We start from the raw sequence: 7,725 nt of genomic DNA, 5'->3' as shown, positions 1-7,725 counted from the left end.
GAGAGAGCCCGCCCGAGGCTGAGAGGACCTGGCAGGCAGGAAAAGACTAACTCAAGGGTAGAGCTGGTGAAAAGTAAGCTAGGGGCCCTCTACACAAGAGGCCGGCAAGCCAAGCCCAGCACCACCCGTGGCTGGGGCAAGTCCCATGTGTTCTGGGAGAGTCAGACAAGGGCAGCCCTAGGAAGAGCAGCAGGAGCGGTGGCAAGCCTGGCTGCTCCAGTCACCAAGGATTCTCTGCGAGGAAGGCTCGGCTGTCTGGCAGCCTGGCGAGAGGCCAGAGGCTAATGTGCCAGCCAGACGGGGTCCCAACTCCCAGGATTCGAGGGTGATAACCTTCTCTTTTCCTGCATCAGGAAAAGCAGGCCAGGCAAGAGAAGAACCGGGGCGGGGCGGGCGGGCAAGGAGTTTAACAAAGTTTGCAGCCGCGGTCAGAGGCCTGAGCAGGGTGCACACTCTGGGGTGCTGGCAGTGACAAAGAGCGGGGATGGCTCGGGGCTCTGTGGGCCTGAGAGGGCTCTCTCTCCCTGAGTTCGCCGGTGTCTTCTGAACATTCCAGCAAGCAAGGCTTGGGGCCAGGATCTGGGTGATGCTGGGTTTCTGGTGTGACTGTACGCGCCAACGACTGAGGTCTCTGGCTAAGTCTGGGTTAAGCCCCCCACCCCACCCCCAACTTCGCTCCAGCACAAATGCTGGGCTTTTTCCACCTTCTCTGCGGGTACTGGCCAGGTCACGGCCCCTGCTCAGGCAGGCGTGGGGGGGCCGGGGCTGTAGTTTTCCGCTGTCCGGCGGTCGGGACAGTTTGGAGGGACAGACTCCAGCCGATCGCCTCCCCGTTTGCATGTTAATCTGCTTCCACGGCGAAAAGGAAATCGCTGAAATTCCGAAGAAAATTGCCTCTCGCCAACGGTTAATAGTTAACTCAGACAGGAAAGTTCCCAGGGAAGGGTGAAGCCCGGACGAAAGGCGCAAGGGAGGCCCGCAGCCCAAGCCTTTCCCGAAGCTGGCACAGCTTGGCCCTGCGCGCCTCCCCTCCTCTGGCAGCGCGCGTCCCGCACCCCGTAATTAGCATCGTTAAGTTCACAAAACCCTTCCTGGGAGAAATCTGTTCCCTCGTTCTGGGGCTCGGTTCAGCACCTGACTCCGTCGAGTGAGGCGAATAAATCACGGTGGCGGCGGGGGAGCCGGACCCAAGCCCGCCAGACGGGGGCCCCTAGGAGAACAAGTGAGGAAAAGAAGGAGCAGTCAAGGAGCAGTCGGGAGAGAACGTCTGGAAACCGTACGAGCTTCGTCCAGGGACAGCCAAGGGGCCGGAAAGGGAGGTCCAAAGAGAGGGACTCAGAAGGAGAGGACAGAACAGGAAAATACAGACAGCAAAAGTGAGGCAAAAAGAGAAAGAAAAGCGAACAGAGAGGAAAAGTGAGGAGGGAAGCAGAGAGAAGGAGTGCTAGGAGCAGAGAGCAGAAGGAAGATAATAAAGGGAAAAAAGAAAAGAAAGAAGAGAAGGGAAAAGAGTAAGTGCTTTGCTGCTAAGCTTGACAGTGGCCATAGGCCACCGAGACCACAGCAGGGGAGCTCAGGATGTGTGTGTGGGGGGGTGAACGTGGGGAGTGAGGGGGGGTCTAGGCCAGGTCCCACGCAAAACTGGTGCCAAAGGAGAAGTCCCAGCGTTTGACCACACTAAAGCTTGTGTGTGTGTGTGTGTGTGTGTGTGTGTGTGTGTGTGTGTAAATGACATTCAGAGTCCATGGCAAGAGAGGAAAACCTGAATATAAATGACACAGGGCTCTATTTAGAAGAGTCATATTGAGTGTTCCTGACTTTTGGCCAGGCCTGAGATGGGGCAGAACAGGGTAGAGGGTAGAGGTGGGTAGAAGATGTTTAGCTCAGACCCCTTGGGTCCCCTTCGCTTGGACTCGTTGCTCTTCAGCAGACCCTTGGAGAATTCCCTGTGATGGATCTGGAGCGTCCAGGCAGGAGAGACAGGCCACAGCTGTGAGGGGCGGAGGGGGGGGGGAATGCTACGCAGAGAAAGGCGACCCAGCGCCAGCGGAGGGCGCATTTCCTAGTCCCGCTCCCTGGGATTATTGAAAGGCTCTGTTCAGATCCCGCTTGATTTGGAGTGCCTGGACCAGCACTGGCTGCCTAGACTAGTGGGAAGGACGAGTGAAGACGCTGGAAAGAAGAAAGAAGTGGAAAGGGGAAGAGAGAAGAAGAAAAGGGGGGGAAGGAAAAGTAAGGATGCTAGGAAATGTCCGATGAGTTTTCTTCCAGGCTAGAGGTGGGAACCCCCGCAGCCCCCCCTCCCCCGCGCTTTCTGGACTCTACATTACAAACTTGTGCGTCTCCTCCCCCAGGATGTCCAGATAAAGACTGAGACCCCTCACAGGGCCTATGTGCCAGCGTGACCCAAAGTAAGGAGAGGAAGTCATCCAGTCTGGCCTGACAGCCTCTGGATGTCAAATGCTCACGAAAATTTCCATCCTTAGAGCCTCTAGGTGGATGGGGTCCAGCCCACTCCACAGCCCCATCTGACCTTCCCTCCTAGCTGGAAGTAGAAGAAAAACAGTCCTTCAGGAAGCAGATGGGCGGCTTAGTCACTTCCCACCTGTGCAGGGGCACAGGGTGTTTGACTGATGCTGAGACCTGAGGGCTAAAGTTGGAGAGAGGTGCCACTGAGCTGGGACAAGGCCAAGAGGCAGGCCATCATAAGGCTAGGTCTCCACTGTGCTGCACACGGTGGCCACAGGTATAAAGCCCACACTGGTCCCTTCTTAAAGACGCCACTACTTGTTGGCAAAGAAAAAATCTGACGGCTCATCAAGATGGGGAGTCTCAGCTGAGCTTGTTGCTGCATGCCTTCAATGGCAGCTCGAAGGAGGCTGAGGCAGTCTGGTCTAAATATGGAGTTGCAGAGAAGTCAGGGCTACATAGTGAGACCCTGTCTGTCTGGGGCTGATAATGGGTGTGTGTCTTCAAGGTTGATTAGGATACATAGAAACATAAGTTGGTGTCAGAGACTGCTTGCTAGAGGTCATGGGACCTTACAGGATGCTTAGACCTGAGCTACGACTGTTGCTGCAGGCCTCCTATCCCCGCTACTCTTTACAACTTTTAAGTTTAATTTTATGTGTACATGTGCACTACATGCATCCACGAGCTCAGAGAGGTCAGAGGAGCAGTCAGATCTATTGGAACTGTAGTTACAAGTCAGTTGTGAGTGATCCTGTGGGAACTGAACCCAGGTGCTCTACAAAAGCAGTCAGTGTTTTCAACCACTGAGCTGTCCATCACCCCGCTGGGATGATGCGGGCTCATCCCAGATGCTCTTGAGGTTGAAGCTGGAAGCTGAAAAGGTCACGCACGGCCAGCCTTGGCAACTTAGTGAGATCCTGTCTCCAAAAGTTAAAACCAGGGAGCCAGAAAAGCTGGAGTTATAACTCAGGGAGACATTGCTGGCATCTGTGAGGCCCTAGGTCCAATCTCCTACACACAAAGATAAAGGTAACTAAATGTACCCTAAATGAAGGAATCATAATCCCTAGGCCTAGAGAGAGAAAACACAGGGAGAATCAACAGTGTACCTAGTTGAGGAACTGGAGAAAAAATATGTGTATATATACACATATATATACATATATACACACATATATACACATACATATACATATACACATGCATATATACATAGACACATATATACACATACATATACACATACACATATATACACACATATGTACATATATATACATATACACATAGGTACACATATATACATACTCAAATATATGTACACATATATACACATATATACACATGCATATATACATATATACACATACATATACACATGCATATATACATATATACATATACATACACATACATGCACACACATACACATACATATATACATACACATACATATATACATATATACATACACATGTGTACACATACATATATACATATACACATAGGTACACATATATGCATACTCAAATATATGTACCCATATATACACATACATATACATATATATGTGAAGCCATGTAAGGGGAAGGGCAGAGACAAGGGAGAGAAGACAGAGAAAGAAGTCCAGCATCTTTCCGAAGTTTTGATTTTCACTTGCAGGCCACAGGGTGCCACTGAGGGACTGCAGATGAGGGAGTAACAAGGTCTGATTTGGGGGGGAAGGCCATTACTGGGGGTATGGGCTGGGGATGTGAGAGAGCATCAGGAACAAGGCATGCAATCTTGTCTAGGAAAAGACATAAAGTCACAAGGCTAACCAGCCTGTGGAGCCAGAGATGCTACGTGGAGAGGTAGAGGTAAGAGGCCTGCACACTCCAGGTGTGTTTGTGTGCACGTGTGCACATGTAGGATGAGATACTAAGTAAAGGTCCACTGAGGACATTTAAAGTATTTATTGAATTTTGTTTTGTGTGTGTATGGGGAGCATGCACATGCCAAGGAGTGAATGTGGAAATCAGAGGACAATTTGTGGGAGTCTGTCCTCTCTGCCCACGGGGTTGGCCCCACACAGTGAACTCGGGCCATCAGGCTTGGCAGCAGGTGCCTTGACTTGAGCCATCTCACCAGCCATCCAGTACTTTCCTCTTAACTCTGCTTCCTCCCCAGTACCTTTCAACACCCTCCACTGCACTACTCAGTCCTTTAGGAGGCAGCCTCTCAGAACAATGCTTATTAGTGAAGAAGAGGGCTTGTCACGAATCCCAAAATGTCAGAGAAGGCAGCATCAAGAGTGGGCAATGACAGGGGTAGTCCTGATGTGGACTCATCCTTTCTCAGATAAGGAAAATGCTTTCTATGTCGTCAAATCCTTTGAACACATGGTGCCTGGATGTTCACATCTGTAAAACAGAGCACAGAAGTTAAGTGAGTTAATATGCCCATATATCCCTGGCACATAGTAGCTCATTTCCACTCAGGACTCAGACTGTTTTTTGTTTGTTTGTTTGTTTTGTTTTAAGACAGGGTCTTACTATATTGTTCAGTTGCTCTGGTGTCAAACTGGAGAGCCTCCCGTCTCATCCTCCAAGCAGCTGGGATCACATAAGTACTACCATACCAGGCCTCAGGCCTCTTTCTGCTGAGCACAGGACAAAGCAGGAAGCATGGTTAAGACAGAGCAACCAGAGGGTTCAGTCACTTCAGAGGGAGGGCCTGGAGTGGCAAGGTGGGTAATAATAAAACAAGAGACTACAAAGATGCCACACACTGGGCTCACTGTGTCCACACACAGAGTACTCTCTCTCTTTCTGTGTGTGTGTATGTGCATGCATGTGTGTGTATGTGTGTATATTTGACATGTGTATATGCATGTTTCAATGTGTGGGTGTGCACACATTGATATGTGCCCGTGGAGACCCGGCATTACCATAGACTGTCTTCTTCGTCTTCTTCCATTACTCTCTGCTTTATTGAGGTGGGGTCTCTCAGGGAACGTGGAGCTCGCCTTGTCAAGGTAGCCTAGCCAGTCAGTGTGCCTCCGGGCTCTACTTCCTGAGTGCTGGGATTACAGGTGGCATCCAAGCCAGCTGGCTCTCACGTGGGCTCTGGGGACAGACACTCCAGCCTTTATGCTTTAGCAGTAAGGCCTTGGTCCGCTGAGCCATCTCCCCGACCCCTCACCTACTGTTATCAGTGCCATTTTACAGATAGAGAAGGCGAGGCACAAAGCACGTTAGTAGCTTTTCCTCTATCTATCACACCGGGCAGGTGGCACAGACAGGCTCTCTAGCCTGAGAATGCTTCTGTAACCTGCATCTATGAGCTTATGAGCTGCCAGACATCTCTTTCCCTAAGGGAAAGGCAGGGGAAGAGCGCTTCTGTCTGTGTCTAGGAGGATTTCCCTGGGGAGTCGTTCTTTTGGTGACACATGAGAGCCCCCTTGCACCTTGTTTCCAGACCTTCTCCCCATTCCCCACTCCTCTTCTCTACCCTAAGCCCAGAAGCTCAAAGCTGGCTTCTGTGACCTAGCCAGCCAGATCTCTCTCAACCCACACTTCAAGAACTGTCCTCTGTCTTGGGAGATTCTTTCCCCAGCCAAGCCTGGCCTCCAGCTAGGATGCTCTTGGCCTTGGCCTGAAGCTTCAGTATAGGGAGGTAAGATACCCTCTGTACCACATGGCAGCTGGGCTCAGTCGCCGATTAGGCCTCATCCTCAACACCAGGCACGGAGAAGAACCCTTAGAATGGGTGGGGGAGGGAGTGTCTCCACTTTCCTATGCTGCGACCCTTTAATTCAGTTCCTCATGTCGTGGTGACTCCCAACCATAAAATTATTATTTTTTTTTTGCTACTTCATAACTGAAACTTTGTGACTGTTATGAATCATAACGTAAATATCTGTGTTTTCTAATGGTCTTAGGCAAGCCCCGTGAGAGGGTCATTTGACCCTAAAGGAGTCGCAACCCACAGGTTGAGAACCCCTGCCCTAGACTGATGTTGATCCCTTTACCCCCAGGCATGACCTAGGTTGCCCAAGCAGAGCCTCAGGGAGCCGCCCAAAGTCCCTCCCCCACTGGAGCCTGCAGAAGGCTAAGGCTGCTGAGAACCGCACACAAAACCAGGTCCTCTCTACAGGCTGGGTTGTGTGACTACCAACAGAACTGACCTCATAGGAGCTAGAAGACACCACACCACATAGCCTCCTACCAGAGTTCCCTTCTCTAAGCCGGAAGAAGTCCCTCACCTCCTTGCTGGCAAAAGGCATGAGTTGAGGAAGCCCTAGAATCCCCCAGGCCTCTAGGGGCCATTCCTGACTCCTTTAACCCACCCAGATGGAAAGAAAGGAATAAATATATTAGGATCCTCTAGCCCGTGTTTCTGGAGAAGGTTTCTTCTTCTTCTTCTTCTTCTTCTTCTTCTTCTTCTTCTTCTTCTTCTTCTTCTTCTTCTTCTTCTTCTTCTTCTTCTTCTTCTTCTTCTTCTCCTTCCTCCTCCTTCTCCTTTTCCTCCTCCTCCTCCTCTTCTTCCTCTTCTCTTCCTCTTCTTCTTCTTTAAATTGAAAGTTAGCAGTTTCCTGGCAAACAAACACTTACTACCTTCTTTTGAATGACCTTGGAGTTCTGTAGAACAGTCGCCATAGTAGAGCAAATAGATATTCCCACAGAGCAGGCACCGTGGAGCAGAAACCGTTTATGTACTCCTCTCAGGGGTCTGCCTTCACAGCTCGCAGTCTAGTCTTGAAAATCTTCCCCTAAGATGGACAGGATGTTAGGCAACATGCCAAATCGTTCAGAGCCGACACTGGGGATGAAGGTGACTGACTGGATGGATGTAAATCAGAGATAGGAAATGTCTCTCTTGCGTCTCCTCCCCCCTCCTCACCTTTCTCTGCCAAGGAAAAGTGTGTGTGTGTGTGTGTGTGTGTGTGTGTGTGTGTGTGTTTTGCAGGAGAGGGAAGCAGTCTGCAGCATCCCTGAAGCGAAGCTTTCCTTGTAAAATCAAGCTAGTCTTAATCTTAGTTTCTTCATCTGGGAAGCAGGAAGCCGGCATGCTTATACTGGGGAAATTGAATTCTTAAAAGCACCTCTCTAAGCACCTAGCATTCCATAGGAGCCTCGAGAATGTCATTGCCTTGATCATTCGCCTTTCCAGGATGCATCCATGTCACCGGCTCTGGGTCATGAGCACTCCTAGACACCTGTGGGAGTTGGGAGCTGGGGATAGAAATGTCGGGGCTCCCCTTAGCAGAGC

The sequence above is a fragment of the Mastomys coucha genome, unplaced genomic scaffold (assembly GCF_008632895.1).
Source record: "Mastomys coucha isolate ucsf_1 unplaced genomic scaffold, UCSF_Mcou_1 pScaffold21, whole genome shotgun sequence".
Taxonomy (NCBI): domain Eukaryota; kingdom Metazoa; phylum Chordata; class Mammalia; order Rodentia; family Muridae; genus Mastomys; species Mastomys coucha.
The sequence above is the reverse complement of the archived record's forward strand: the minus strand, read 5'-3'. Positions refer to the sequence as shown.